Source organism: Lynx rufus, unplaced genomic scaffold (genome assembly GCF_022079265.1).
Source record: "Lynx rufus isolate CCGP_SWC_20201006 ecotype Redwood Valley unplaced genomic scaffold, mLynRuf1.p SCAF_18, whole genome shotgun sequence".
Taxonomy (NCBI): domain Eukaryota; kingdom Metazoa; phylum Chordata; class Mammalia; order Carnivora; family Felidae; genus Lynx; species Lynx rufus.
Genome location: NW_025814832.1, coordinates 34,616,207 through 34,622,979, shown reverse-complemented (window position 1 = coordinate 34,622,979; position 6,773 = coordinate 34,616,207).

Below are 6,773 nucleotides of genomic sequence, written 5' to 3'. Positions count from 1 at the left end.
AGTGGAAATGATAATGGTTGATTGTAGAATTTTTTGTGAAGATAAATGAGTTATTACATGTGTAACATTTAATATAATAGTTTCTCTATTTTAAACACTTACGACTTATTTTGCTTTCATTTGGCTTCTTTTCTCTTCTCTACTAGATTATATGCTCATTGAGGAGAGAAATGGTTTTTCTATTTTTATGGACCTCCACAGAGTGTGATTCATAATAGCTCCTTGATACTATTTGTCAATTGAGTGAATAAATGAGTGAATGATAGACCGCTGTTTTAAATGACGGGAGCCAGCTGGAGCGGTTCGAGTTGCAGTCTGTGTATATGAAATTGAGCAATGTCCGGGCAGGAATTCGAGATTCATCTAGTCCTTGTTGGGACCCCAGTTGGACTAACTGAACCGACCACTTCAAACACCAAGTCTTAAATAAAATGGTATTAGTACGTTCTATAAATCTGTAAGTGACAGCCTGCCCACTTACTTCCTGAACTGGTCATCTTACTGGACCCCATTCTATTCTTCTGGTCGGTGCATTGCTTGAAGCTGGGCATTACTCAGCCAGCTATTTGCTCATACTTGCATACCCGGCAGGGATAAAGGGATCTGGAATAAGGCAAAGAATATGGGGTTAAGTAAAGAAGAGTTACCATATATGATGAACATATACAGGAAGAGACTAGAAAATGTTGGGATCTGTGTTTTAATACTTCTCAGGGAGAAATCCTGACCTGGTGTTTTGTCTAATGCTTAAAAATATCTGACTGGTCTGCTCTGTAGGCATCACGGCCACTTGGTGCTTTTGGGCTGATGTGTGTTAGGAAATGGGCCATGTGTAGCCAGGAAGGTTTAAGATGATCAAGGGGGAAGAGGTGGGAGGAAAGGGGGTTGTACGGAGCTCTGAAATGCCATTGTGGTGAATTTCCTTTCATTGTGTATTGGTTGGTTCTTCTAGAGGGAGGCTCTGGACTGAATCCCTTTCCATTTTCACTGCTGCTGGGCTGACTCTTAAACAGTGGTTTTAGGCTTGGACTTTTTGACGAGACCCTGAAGATACTATACTATAAAAAAAGTGGTAATATGTACATTTCTGTGTACAATAATAATTCTCTAATCTTGGTTGCCTGTCCAAACCTTCCCTTGAAGCTTTAGAAATACATAGACCCTTGTTGGCTGACTTTCTTTACTGGAATGGTCTCTTAACCTCACTGTACTCCAGCCCAAGCCCATCCCTTCCTGTCTGCTCAAATTTGCTTCTCCTGTGTTCTTGCTCCCAGTTGGTACCTGCCATTTCTCTTAGGAAGACCTTTTTCATGTAATTCGGTTTTCCTTTTCATCTTTACGGTCACTGATCAAGCCCAGGCTCCTCTCTCCTCTCACTTGGATCCCTGTAGTAACCTCTCAAGCAACACTCTTGCCCTCCATCTTGATCCCCTCTCCATCTGCCCCCCGGCTGACTAAAGAAGTTAAGAAATTCAGTAACCATTTACAGATCAATCATTCTCTCTCTTTTCAGGGCTGGGGATAAAACAGTGAGCTAATCACTGTTTCTGCTCTCACCGAGTTTGTTTTCTAGCACTGAAGACCAACAAAGCCACGTACCCAGACAGACAGCTAACGTGTTTGTAAACTGTATTATATCACAAAGGAAACCAACAAGGATTTTAGATGGAGGATGTAACAGGTGTACATACTTTGCATGATATAGACAAGCAAGGCTCTCCTTGATGATGACATTTAAACTGAGATAAAAAACGATGGAAAGACCTGGAATGGAAATAATCCTAGTGCGGAAATAAATGTTCTAGTCAGAAAGGACAGTTTGTGCAAAGACACTGGGATGTGCAAGAGCTTGGTGGGTTCAGAGAACAGAAAACTAGAAGAGAATGATTAATGCACAGAACCATCAAAGGAGAGTGATTTGAGATAAGAGCAGAGAAATGGGTGGGGCTCACATCACTCAGGGCCTTGAAGGCTCCAGTAGGAGTGCATTTTACCCCGAGTTCAATGGGAAACTATTGAGGAATTCTAAGCACAGTTGCGGCTTTATCCAGTTTACATTTCACCTCTCCTCTTGCTTTGTGGGACGTGTGTCAAAGGAGGATGAATGACAAGGTAGGAGCTTGTTACAGGAAGTTCAGGCAAGACATGGTGATGGTACAGACCAAGGTGTTAACAAGAGAGATAGAGAAATGTGGACAGATTTGGAATCACTTTGGGAAGTAAAATCAATAGGATCGCCTATTGGATTAGACATGGGAACAAAAGAATGGGCAGAGATTAAAGATGGCTGGTTTGAACAACTGGATGGAGGGAGTCATCTATTGAGATGAAGACGATTTTGACCTTTCTGTCTCCCTCTTCTACCTTTTTTAGGACGTCTGGGATTATATTGGGCCCACCTAACCAATTCAAGTAATCTCCCTGTCTCAGTGCCTTTAGCCTTAAACACAACCTGCCAAGTTCCTTTGCTGTGTAAGGTGACATATTCACCAGTTCTGGAGATTAGGGCGTGGACATCTTTGGAGAGTGGCATTGTTCTGCCTACTACAGAGGTTGGGTAAAATGAGAAAAGTGTCCACCGAGGTGGTGGGTGACCTTGACAGCACTTTCTCAGGGGTGTGATGGCAGAAGAGAGCCAGATCACGGTGGGTTGAGCGATGGAAGGAGGAGTCAGAAAGTAGAAACAACGCGTACGTAGACAACTCTTCAGAGAACTGGAATTATAGCTGGAGGGGATGTGGAATGGAGTGAAGCATTTTTTAGGGCAGATAGAAGAGCACGGCTGTTGACTGATATAAATAAACCGGGCAAGAGTAGCATGCTGGGGATACTGGGGAATATCATCAGGGAGGGAATATCTAAAGGACTGGAATCCTTCTTAGGGTGGTTCCAGAGCCCATTGGTGGATCTGGCCTTTGATGGGAGGGACTTGCCAACCTTTGTATAGAGAAAGTAGAAGAGGAAGCTTTGTGACACGGTGATGAGACAAGTGAAGTCCCATCTCTGACCTTCCGGTTCTTCAGTGAAGTATGAAGCAGGGTCATCGGCTGAAACAGAACTGTGACCACACCAGTTGGTTCCTTCAAACCCTTTAGTGGCTCTCCCTGCCTCTCTCTAATTTCATTGCCTGGCACTCTGCATAGGATTTTACACTGTAGCCTCCCCAGCTCCTTAGAACCCTCTGGACACACCACACCTGTCTGCTTTTGACTTCGTGTTTGCTTACTTCCTTCACAGGAATGCCTTGCCTCCCCTAACTTTACCTTACCCCCTGCTACTCCCACCTCCAATGCTCCAGGAGCCAGCCTTGAGCCACCCCCTCACCCAGGTTGGTTAGCTGTTCAGTTTCTCTCAGAGCTCCCTGGTGACACTGCTATACTCCTAATATAATTATGTGTGATAGATCTGTAACCTCTACTAAAATCAGAGTTCGTTGAGGAGAGGCATGTCTCTTTCATCTCTGTATCTGTAGCACCTAGCACGGTGCCTGCACGTATAAACAGCTCGAAACGTTCATGGAACTTACCAGCATCATAGCAGGTAAACTGATGGGACGTGTGTCAACCAATATCGAAGCAGGATAGAATAATCAATGTAATCTAATCTGTACCTGACCCGTCATTATGCTTCTCATCGACGTGTTATGACTGGTTTGCCCAGTCTCCGCAGCCAAATCCCAGCAGCCACATGCATTCCAAGTCCCAGCTTTAATTCTGCATCACCCTGGAGGCTCTGAAGTCCCCCAGAGGAAGATGATGGCTTAGTAACCTTTGTATCACTATTATTTGGCACGTTGCAAAGCCTGTCGAAAGCATAAAAATGTGTAGGTAGATTATTTTGTACGATTTAAAAATGATAGGTTTCTTTAGAAGCTGGGTCTCTGGCAAGTCCTCCTTTCTAGAACATGCCCTTCTGTTCTTTGAACAGCCTTTAGAGGAAGGTAGTCTGATGCCACCGTGATTTTAAGCTCTGTATCCGTCTCGGAGGCTGGTGGTGCTCTAAGTGGATTGATTTCAAGTTCTGTGAAACTGGGTAACCTAGCATATCACTCGTCAACTTGTTCTTTTTAAAGAGCCAAACACGTTTCACATGTGCTACAAAGGCATGCCAGCTATGCAGTTGGTCACTTCACAATTACAAATAAATATTCCTCTTTACAGCCAGTATTTGTAGGGCTTTGAATGGAGTATTTTGCAACCGAAACGAGATTTAAAAAGAATACGATCGATGTCTGCAGAAAATATTCACAATGAAATGCCGAGAGATGGGAACAATGTTAAAGATCACACACACGGTCTTAAGTTTGTGAGAAAATGCCGTATATATGGAAGCTTATGAACTCGTAGATCTATCTGTGTGCAAAAATGACCCCAAAGTAGTGCACCAAAATAGTAACAACGGTTTAGCCTCGGGGGTGGAATCTGGGCAATTTCAATTTTCTTCTTTATACTTTCCCTCATTTTCTAACTTTTCAAATAAATATTTTCTACCTTTGAAAACTCGGAAAAATCCTTGGTGTTTGTTTTAATGAGTAATTTATTATTTTTTAAGCGTCAGGGATGAGCTAGCTTTTTAAATTTATTTTTACTTTTTTATTTTGGCCCAATGATGAGAGGAAGAAACCAGGAGTCCCAGACTTGAAATATTTTTTAGCCAAGGGAACTAGAAAATGAAGCAGTGTTTGTAAATGATTATTGATCCAGGAGAGTATGTGGAGACGATTTAAAGCGTAAAGATATGGGGGTGCCTGGGTGGGTCAGTTGGTTGAGTGTCAGACTTTGGCTCGGGTCATGATCTCATGGGTTGTGAGTTTGAGCCCCGCATCGGGCTCTGCCCTGGTGGTGCGGAGCCTGGTTGGGATTCTCTCTCTCTCTCTCTCTCTCTCTGCCCCTTCCCCACTTGCACACGCACTCGCTGTCTCTCTCTCTCTCTCTCTCAAAATAAATAAACTTATTGAGAAAAAAAATAAAGTGTAAAAATATGATCAGGGCTCAAGAGATTTGCAGTGAGTACCTGGTCAGATCTGTTTGATGCCCCGACCTCAGGCGGATGTTGTAGCCTCTGTCAGGAGGGCCTCTGTCTACCCTGGTATGTGGGATTGCAGCAAGGTTTTTTGAATGCGGCTTCGTTCCCAAGACCAAAATAGTCCAGTGAGTCACTTGGATATAAGATTCAAAAACCAAAGCCTACAAATGGTCCTATAATGCCTTAGCACAGAGTGAGTGTCCGTTAAGTTTGGTTTTAAGCCTACCAGGATGGTCGTGTTCAAGACGGAGTAACGTTAGAATGAAGAGAGCTCGACCCCTTGCGCGCAAGGACAACATGGTGAGGTGTATTATGGCACGCCGTAATACGCTATTTTTTTTTTAACTTCATTCATTTTGACAGAGGGACAGAGAGAGTGCACGAGCAGGGGAGGGGCAGAGAGAGAGAGGGAGAGAGAATCCCAAGCAGGCTCCGGGCCTGTCAGCGCAGAGCCTGACTCGGGGCTTGAACCCACGAACAGCGAGATCGTGACCTGCCTGAGCCGAAATCAAGGGTCGGACGCCGAACCGAATGAGCCACCCAGGTGCCCCCATAATATGCTATTTTCTTTTAATTTCCTTTGTATTCTCCGTGATGCCGAACACAATGTGAGGGACACGCGGGGGCTGCAGGAACGCAGAGAGGACAGCGGAGGAGAGTGGTAGGAAGCATCGGCTGAGTGGGGTGTGCTGGGACTGCCCTCCTTCACCCTGCATGCCTTGCTTTAGTCATTAACAGTGTCCTCCTTCGTCCTCCAGAGTGTCCATGTGGGATGGTCATTTTATAGGGTCACCCTGCCACCAAGATGGCTACGTTGGATCTAGAATCTGGGATTGCATCTCTGTCTGCACAGCAGTTGTCTGCCTGGCAAAAATTTAAGAGCCACACCCAAGGGCATATGCTTTTGAATGCACCCCCCCCCCCCCCGATTCTGCAGTGGCTGCCACTCTTTGTATTCAGCTCTTTGGGACAGATAAATACAACTGTTGAAGGAACCCTAGAGGATTAAAGCTCTGAACTGGGGAGCTCTTTCTATTACCACAGCTGGCCCAGTTTTGGTCTAGGACACTGAACGCTGCATTTGGGGCCAATGGGATAAAATCCTGAGAACACACTGACACTGACAAGCTGCCTTGACATTTGCTCTTTGGCTCCTAAACCACGGACTCTCTTCTTTTATGGTGGTTTGCACTTCTGCTCCCTTTGTTCCTTTGGAGACTCCCGCGTGGTCCCCTTTTTTCTTTAGAAGACTGGAAGTTTAAAGCCAGCATGTCTAATGTGGAGGAGATTTAGTGCCCCTTAATTGCCCTAGAAGCCTGAAAAGTCCGTCTCTAGGAACGAACTCTAGGAGGACTCAAATTGAGACAAACATTTGTATTTTGACAAAGGCCGTGCAGTTTTCTGATTTCTGCCTTAGGGGCAGGAATGTAGCAAATGAGATTGGGGAAACCCTTGCATTTTCTGAATTAGGGTCTAAGTTCCTGGAAACCTCTTGTGCCCTGTAAATGGAAGATGAAGACTGTGCCAGTATAAAAAAAAATTTTTTTAATGTTTATTTATTTTTGAGAGAGAGAGAGAGAGAGAGAGAGAGAGCATGAACAGGGGAGGAACAGAGAGAGAGGGAGACACAGAATCTGAAGCAGATTCCAGACTCCACGCTCTCAGTGCAGAGCCCGACGCGGGGCTCAGACTCACAGACGGCGAGATCATGACCTGAGTCGAAGTCCAACGCTTAAGCAACTGAACCA